This window comes from Electrophorus electricus, unplaced genomic scaffold (genome assembly GCF_041902795.1).
Source record: "Electrophorus electricus isolate QZ-2024a unplaced genomic scaffold, ASM4190279v1 Scaffold29, whole genome shotgun sequence".
Classification (NCBI taxonomy): Eukaryota; Metazoa; Chordata; class Actinopteri; order Gymnotiformes; family Gymnotidae; genus Electrophorus; species Electrophorus electricus.
This window is the reverse complement of record NW_027658572.1, coordinates 2,998,163-3,006,529: the sequence shown is the minus strand read 5'-3', so window position 1 is coordinate 3,006,529 and position 8,367 is coordinate 2,998,163.

Below are 8,367 nucleotides of genomic sequence, written 5' to 3'. Positions count from 1 at the left end.
GGGCAGCTACAGGGTTCTTCTCCCATGTGGATTCTGACATACTGGGCAGCTACGGGCTTCTTCAGTTGTGTGGATTGTCTTCTGCTCCTCCATGTGGCCTGTTTCACCAAAGCCCTTCCTGCAGTATTTGCAGCACTATGGGAAGCGGACACCCTTGTGTGTGCGTTTAGGTGCTTCTCAAGAGTCTGGGCACGTTTGAAACACCTGCCCCAAACATCACTGACATTATTTCTTGTAGGTGATTAGCCACGTGTTTCTCTAGTCACAAGTACTTTTTGATTTATTTGTTTTTTTAAATAGGTAATTTTATATATAATGGCAACAAATGACATTTTAAGTTTTATGACAAAACGTGCAAACAAGCTGGCCTGAGAGGTGTGTAGCGGGATATGACTCAGTGCGTCTCTGGTGCTGCTTTTGATGAGTACAGTGTCATGAGTGTGTCTGTCCAGCGGTGCAAAGAGGGGATACAGCAAGGCATGGCATGGTGTTTATTCATTCGTTTGCATAGAAAATGACGCCTTTTCACATTGTGGAAGTACAAATATGGCGGTCTTTTTTGTGCGGCGTAGTAATGACATATGTTGTGGAATTTTGAACAAACAGCAAGTCAGACGTGATTAAGAGAGTAATTTAATAAGAAAAAGAATAAAATAAATGTTTGGCTCTCCTCAGGTAGGGAGCCCCGAGTATACAAAACCGTGGCTAGTTATACTACTCCTGTGCTGTCTTTAACCAATCATCTTTTCTTAAGCAGCTCTTCTTTCCTTTGTTGCTGTGGCTATAAGCCAATCAGCTCTCAGCTTGGTTTTTTCCACAAACCAACCCAAACTGACTCCAAACAGTGTGGGTTGTGTGTCAAGTTGACCTTGATGTTAACAGTTCCTGATACATGTTCAACTTAATCAGCAACAGGCGGATATAAATGTGCAAACGGCATTATTAATTTAAGAACAAAAGGATCAGTGTGATTTTATATGAATCACATAATACATAGTTTCGTATCATTTTCCATCACACGTAAAAACAGAGTCTCACCGTATTGTCGGGCAGGAGGATCTGGACTCATTTATTACTTGATATCTTCCCCCATCTAGCGGTCATTAGAGGTTAGTCTTGAATTGATTTCTGTCGTGCAATATTTTAGATATAAATGTTTACATTTTCTATTACAGAACACGGCAAAGTATAGTCAACCAGTTCTAACCTTTTGAGAAAAACTTTAACTTCAAAGTAGGTGAATCTATTTACTTAGATTGAACCAATCGGATCACAGTTTATTTACATAGCATCAATGCTTTGAGTGCTTTAGATATAAGGACATCATGGCGATCTTTCTGCTCACACCTCAGTCAGTCTATAATTCTGTACTATGTGTTTCTATAGCTTCCAACTTTCACGAGTTTCTTGAATCTGTGGAGAAAAGTGCAGACTCAGGTACTTTCTTATTTGTGAACTTTTATACATTTTATGTAATTTATTTATCTATCCTCTATAATGTTTTATTACTTTTCATTTATAGATGTAAGGACACAAAAACAGTTTATATACTCAATGAATTGTTACAAGATAATCTTTTCTAGAGTATGTTTACCATTTGTTAAAAGACTGATTTATTTCTAAAAGTTTATGCACTGTGTTAATTTGTCACATGGAGGCAGAAGGGGTGAATCTGATATACTCCTCTTCCATCATCAACTATTCATCGAGTCCTCCAGTGGAGCTTGTACAACCAAAGAAACGCATACAGAGGTCACCGTCGGTTCTAAGTTACATCTAAAGAGGTCTAGGCCTATACACACTGTTCCACCTGAGGTAATAAAATGTTTTGGGGTAAAGGTATTTTCATGAGGCGATCTGTGACCTAATTATAATAGGCTTTGAAGCTCTCTGCAACAGGTGCAGAGTGGTGCAAGACTGTGTTTGAAAGCATAAAGAGGAATAATGTTTCTGGGGTATCTTAAGGCCTTTTTGGGTCTGTAAGTGCAGAGCAGAGGCTCTGATGCAGGTGGTTTCAAGGCCTCTGTGGAATTCTACGGCAGATGACTCTGGACTGTTCCCGTGAGAAATAGCTTCCTAAGAAAGATCCCTGCTTTTAAAAGACGTGAAAGCCTCTTCAAGAGTTCTGTGGATAAGCAAGGTTCATTATCTTACCATAAGAGCAGGGTGATACTGACCTGCAACATCATCTTGCAGGTGTTTGATGGTATGAGTTGAGATCATCTTTGTTAAAAAAAAAAACAAAAAAAAAAAAAGAGGAAAATCTTCCAATAGGATATAATGGGATCAAGCTTCAATTTGTACAATGATAGATCTCAATTTGCATATATTGAATAATGTATGGTTGAACACAGTGGTGGAGATTTCAAATACCAGTATGTAGAGAAGGTGTGGCAATCACATAATCAGTTCTGAAAACTGGATAAAAATGTGTGTTCCTTGTGTGATTAATAGACATATTCCGGACTATGCCTCTTTTGTATGTAATGCTGAGCTCAAAATAAATAATGGACCTACTACTCTCTTCAATTAATTCTTGAGTCTGCATCTTTATTTTCTGTTTAAAGAGGACTTAATAAAATTACTGGAACGTGGGGAATATCTAGTAACACAGTGCCGAGTCCGCTAAACGTAGATCCCAGCCTTTTATATGGCCTCTTCCCTTTAATTCTACTGAATATAATGAATGTAAACCTTGTCGGTTCTGGTGTTTGCTGTATAGAGGTAGCAAAAACTTTGCTAAAACAATGAAAAATATGCATCCTGTGAAAAGTTTATTGAACAATATAACATTGTTCCTTACCCAGAGCCATAACACATCATTGATGGAAATCACACTGATGTGAGGGCGGTATGGGCCAACTCAACTGTATTTCCTGGTTGTTTTATTCTGCAGGAGGATGTGGTCCAAATATGAAAAAAATCACAGGTTTGTTTAAGAGGACATAGTCGAACGGTTTGGGCTTACTGTTATTTTAATACTAGTGGTAACTATTAGTAAATACAACAATCTGACCATCCTCATTCTTGCATTGAGGGGTGATGGGGTGATGGTACCAGATGATGTTTAGGTATGTGGTTATGTTCATTCATTTTTGTTCCTTTATATTCACGTATTTTGCAAGTGCGTATGTTATTGAGTTTAAAACCATCCATATATTATGCAATTATAGAAAATACAGAAACTGCATGAGACTTCTCTTGACTTGCTAGAAGTTCAGACTGTAGCAAGCTTAGCATTAGTAAATGGAATAGGTGTCATTTTAAGGATTCATTTAAAGTATTCATGAGGTATTTCTCCTAACATCGATGTATCGACAGTACCAATAAAAGAAATAGCATAACAAGAATTATAGGTGTATAATAGTGTAGTTACCCACAATGGTTAAAGTGTTTGAAAAGAGTTGTATAAAAGAATAGTTGGTTGGTTCGTGGCATAAAGTCATGAAACGGTGAAATGAGGTCATAAAAAGAGTGTTTACAGGGGAAAGTGCTTTAACATTGAATTAGACAAACTAATAACATAAAACATAAGGGAGTTTAGAGATTCTGTGTCCTTTCATAATGATTTGTGCATATGGCAGGCTGCTGCAAAGGATCCTGGGTAGGCTTCAGCAGACCTCAGTGTAAAATATATTAATAATATTAATCATAATAATACTAGTCAGAGGTTACTTGACTAGTAATCAGAATGTTGCTAGTTCAAGCCCTACCACTGCCAAGTTACCACTGCTGGGTCCCTGAACAGCAATGAATCCTCAATTGTATTATTAATACAATCCAATACACATGCCTAATGCTCAGCTGTCAACTGCAAAAACTGACATTTTGAGCATTCGAACAGTAAGAGGAACAAAAAGAAAGGAGTGACCGACTGTACACGCCTCAATCATTTAGCCTTTTTACATGCTGTTTTAGTTTAATGTAATCAAGGCCTGAAACTGGAGTCTATGGACCAGGCAAAAATATTTCAATATTTAATGCCTTTTTATTTTTTCAGTTTCAATGTTTCAATGAGACTGAGGAGACTCCAGCATATGCAGAAGCTCTGAGTTTTCGATCTCCAGGAGCAAACCCATCCCTGCAAGGTTGGGGTGCATGTTCTGGATGACGGGAAACAGACCATCGATCACCCAACATCTGCTTCTGCTCCTGCGGAGGTTCCAGATCCAGCACGGAGGCAGTGAGAGGTTCCTGGCCCAGAGATTGGTCTGCAGCGGGCCTGATGGTACTCAGCATTTATTGGAAATGCTGTGGCTGTATGCTGTGCGTAGCCCAGGGTGTGCTGGGGTGGAGCTGTCCCAGTTGCCTGCTCGGATAGCAGGCAGCCCAGGTCTGAGCCTGTGGAATGGCCACCATGAAGTAGCCGGAGGGCGGGGCGGGCTGGTAGGGGATGAGCACTGGTTTGGGCACGGCACTCACGCTGGCCATGCGCTGCTTTTACTGGTGGGTGAGTTGGGCCTGCCGCTCCTACTTGCGCTGCGCCAGGGCCACGTACAGCGGCTTGGTGCCTACGATGCACCCGTTCATCTCCTTCATTGCCTCGGTGGCCTCCTCCGGCGAGGAGAAACACACAAAGCCGAACCCTTTGGAGTGGCCGCCCTCCGTCATCACCTTGGCACTCGTGATTGTCCCGAATAGAGAGAACTCTTTACGCAGACGCTCGTCGTCCAGACTGTCGCCTAGGTTTTTAATGTACAGGTTCACTCCCTGGTAGCAAGTCGTGCCGTCCTGCTTCATCTGCTCAAACTTGCGTTTGAGCTCTGTGTGCCTCTTGCTTTTCTTCTGGGCACGAGCCACATACAGCTGCTTCCCATTCAACTCCTTCCCGTTCATCTCATCCACAGCCCTTTTGGCATCCTCGTGCCTCTCGAAGCTCACAAAGCCAAAACCCTTGGACTTGCCGCTCTCGTCTGTCATGACGCGACGGCTCAGCGTTGGGCCGAACTTGCTGAAGATCTCATTTAGCTTGTTGTCGTCCATGTCCTCTCCAATGTTCTTAATGTACACATTGATGAATTCCTTGGCCTTGGCCCCCATCTCAGCCTCACGCTCCTTGCGAGACTTGAAGTGGCCAATGAACACTTTGCGGTCATTGAGCAACATGCCATTAAGTTTCTCAATGGCTCTCTCCGCAGCCTCGCCGGTCTCAAAGTGCACAAAGCCGTAGCCCTTAGAGCCATTCTCATCACACGCCACCTTGCAGGCAAGGATGTTTCCAAAGTTGGAGAATGTGTCGTAAAGGGCTCCGCAGTCAATAGACTTGTCCAGGTTCTTGATGAAGATGTTGCCAACTGCGCTCTTCCTCTTCCATCCACCGGCTGCTGAAAGTTCACATACGCATATTCGAGTGAGCGACTGGTCATCATGTCCCTGCAAACTCAAATGGAGACAATTGTGCCAGCAGGGCTCAATTTCTCGAATAGCATGGCCTCGGTAACGTCTGGATGAAGGTCACCCACGTGCAACAAAGTCATCGGCGAACTTGGAGCACTTGGATTCATTTTCGTGAGTATCGTCGGTCAACCTTTCTGGAAATCGTAGTCGAAAGTAGTAAATGAACAAAATAAAATCGTAAATGATTTAACCAAATTATCTAACTACCCGAATTATAAAACAGTTTGAAACAGCAATTCAACAGAGCCAGGCAAGTGTCGACCGACCAAAGCGATCAAAGCAACACTTTAGCTTTTGAATAAAAATACATGACAACTTGGTTGTTACGTAAGAGTTATTTTACGTAAATGTTTATTTTTAAATATTATCCAAACGCTATTTATTTATTTATGAATTATTCAATTATTTTAACTTATAACGTTAATAGCGTGAATGAGAGGCTTTAACAACACCTTATATTTCAAAATATTACCTAGTCAAAGCATTTTCCAAAAATTGTCCATATGCTGCTCACACTGGATCACTTACCGCATGGCTCAGAATAAATATTGTAGGGTATTGTTTATGAGGTTTAACAAACTCTAGGACTTATTGTTTATAGCACTTTTCATTGTTTAAGATAGACTTTATGTATTTTGTACTTCCAGGTATCAGCATTCATCCCTGTATTCTACAGTATTCTAGTTCATTGGTATGTTTGATTCTAACCTACTGTACTAGGATATATTTTATGAGTAAATGACAAAGCAGTTTTGTAAGTCGCTCTGGATAAGAGCATCTGCTAAGTGCCATAAATGTAAATGTAATAATACTTTATTAGTCACTTAATAATTAATTAAATAATTAAATAATTTCGTCTCATGAGCTAGTGAAGTCCTGCCCCCTGGGGAGATTTGCTCGCCCAATGTTCAGTTCATGGCTACAGCCTTGACGTAACCTACATCACATGAGGTTATTTTAAAAGCTACAAGTGTGTAAACTAACAAACCCTCTCATAAGCAAAGTAAATAAAAAAAAGGAAGATTTTCTCCACCTGAAATACTATTGTAATGTTCTGAGCACATACAAAGGCGGAGTCGCTCGCAGTAAGACGAATGCAACTTTATTAGAGAACACGCTTAGCCCAAAAACAGAAGCCAAAAACAGCAGACCGGGCGTTATCCAAAACACAGACGCTCCAAAACGGAACCCGAGCCAACGGGACTTACCTACCGAGAGCGCTTATATACAGAAAGACTAACGAGGACTAACGCGCTGCAGGTGATTACAGTAACAGGAGGCGGTACTAAGCAGGGGGCGGAGCCGACAGGGACCAAAACAAGGAAGTAAACAAACATGGTGGCGTCGCGGTGAGAACCGCGAGGCCAACTACGTCAGAAGCACCATGTCATAGAACACTGATAGCGTCTAAATTCTAAAGTCATTTCCAAACATTCATTCGGAACACAGTCACAGCAAGGTGAACGTAGCGACAGTGTTACTAGTTTATGTTTTCAAACAAAACCACGAAACAATTCTGGACTTTAAAAAATGTTCCCGGTCATTAAGCTGCATCGGGTCGACTGCAAAGGTATGTACATACAAAATATTTTACTTTACTGTAGTTTTAGAACAAAACCCCAAGTTGGAAGAAAACATTTAACATGAAGGAAGCATGTTTGTGCTTGTGCCACATTTGCCAGATTTGCCAAAATGACACATGCCGCTTGCAAAAAACAGACCCACATGACCCATTTCATTGCAAAAGCTGGCAACAGTGGAGACCTGATGATTTTTTTTCTTTCCCCAGTGTGCGGATCCAATCTGCATGATTGTGTTCAGTGTGGTGTCCCTCTGACCCTTACTGAGAAAGCACCAAGTGAAACCACTGGGCCTCAGCCCCCTGTCAACAGTGAGGTAGAGGATGCAGGTCAGGTACCTCTCCCACCTCTCCCAGAAAGCCCCCAGCATCAGGGTGAACAGGCTGAAGAGTCAGAGGATGAAAGCAATTATGATGATGATGAAGCTGATAATGATGATGACTGGCTGGATTCTTCAGCAGCAGAGCAATTTCCCATTTCAGCTTCCAGCAGCTTCCACTGAGGGGAACACACAGTTTGTCAGATATCCGGCTCTGGACGGCGTGAGCAAAATCATAGACGATGTCCACGAATATCTACGAAACAGAATTCCAAGAGAGTCCTTTGGCTACATGGCCTCAGGATATGGCAGGGACCACCCTCTGCTGGGCAGGAATGCTTGGAAGGCTGATGCATGGGGTGCCAGCTTTGGGGCGGCAGGGAATAGTTCCACACTTGGATGGTATCCGCTTTACAATACGCTGCAGCAGGGTGTATTGTACAATACACCAACTACTTATGCCTCCAGTGCACCTAAAGCTGATTTCTTGGTGATGGCACAGAATTACCAACCTCAGTACAGCTCCTGGCCTGGAAACACTGTCAGATTTCCTGGTGAGGTCAGAGCTCACAGTTCCAATGCTGCTCCTGCCGTGGGCCAGAGCTGCAGGAGCCAGACGGAGCAAAGGAGCTCCAGGAAGAGGAGGAGAGAGACAAACTCCCCGAGCTCCTCTCACTGCTCCGAGACAGAGAGCGTCCCCAGGAAGATGATAAGATGAGAGCATGAACCAGAATGAAAAGTCACGGCGATCAAGCAATAATAATAAAAACTTATGCTTGAAGTTTTGTAGAAGTAATAAAAGATAAAATAAAATGCAATTATCTCATGTTTAACATAGCCTGTGTTTCATTGTTTTTTTGAGGGTCCAGCTCATATTTTATGATACAAATATAACATCTTTAAGAAATTTCTGTAATCACATACAATACAGTCCAAAGTCTTAGATGATTACCAAGAACTTCAAGTTTATTCCATGATTTATGCAAAGCTAATATAAATTCAAATTCAAAATTCAAATTCAAAATGTATTTATTCAGTGCCTTTTACAACAGATGTTGTGAAAAAGCAGCT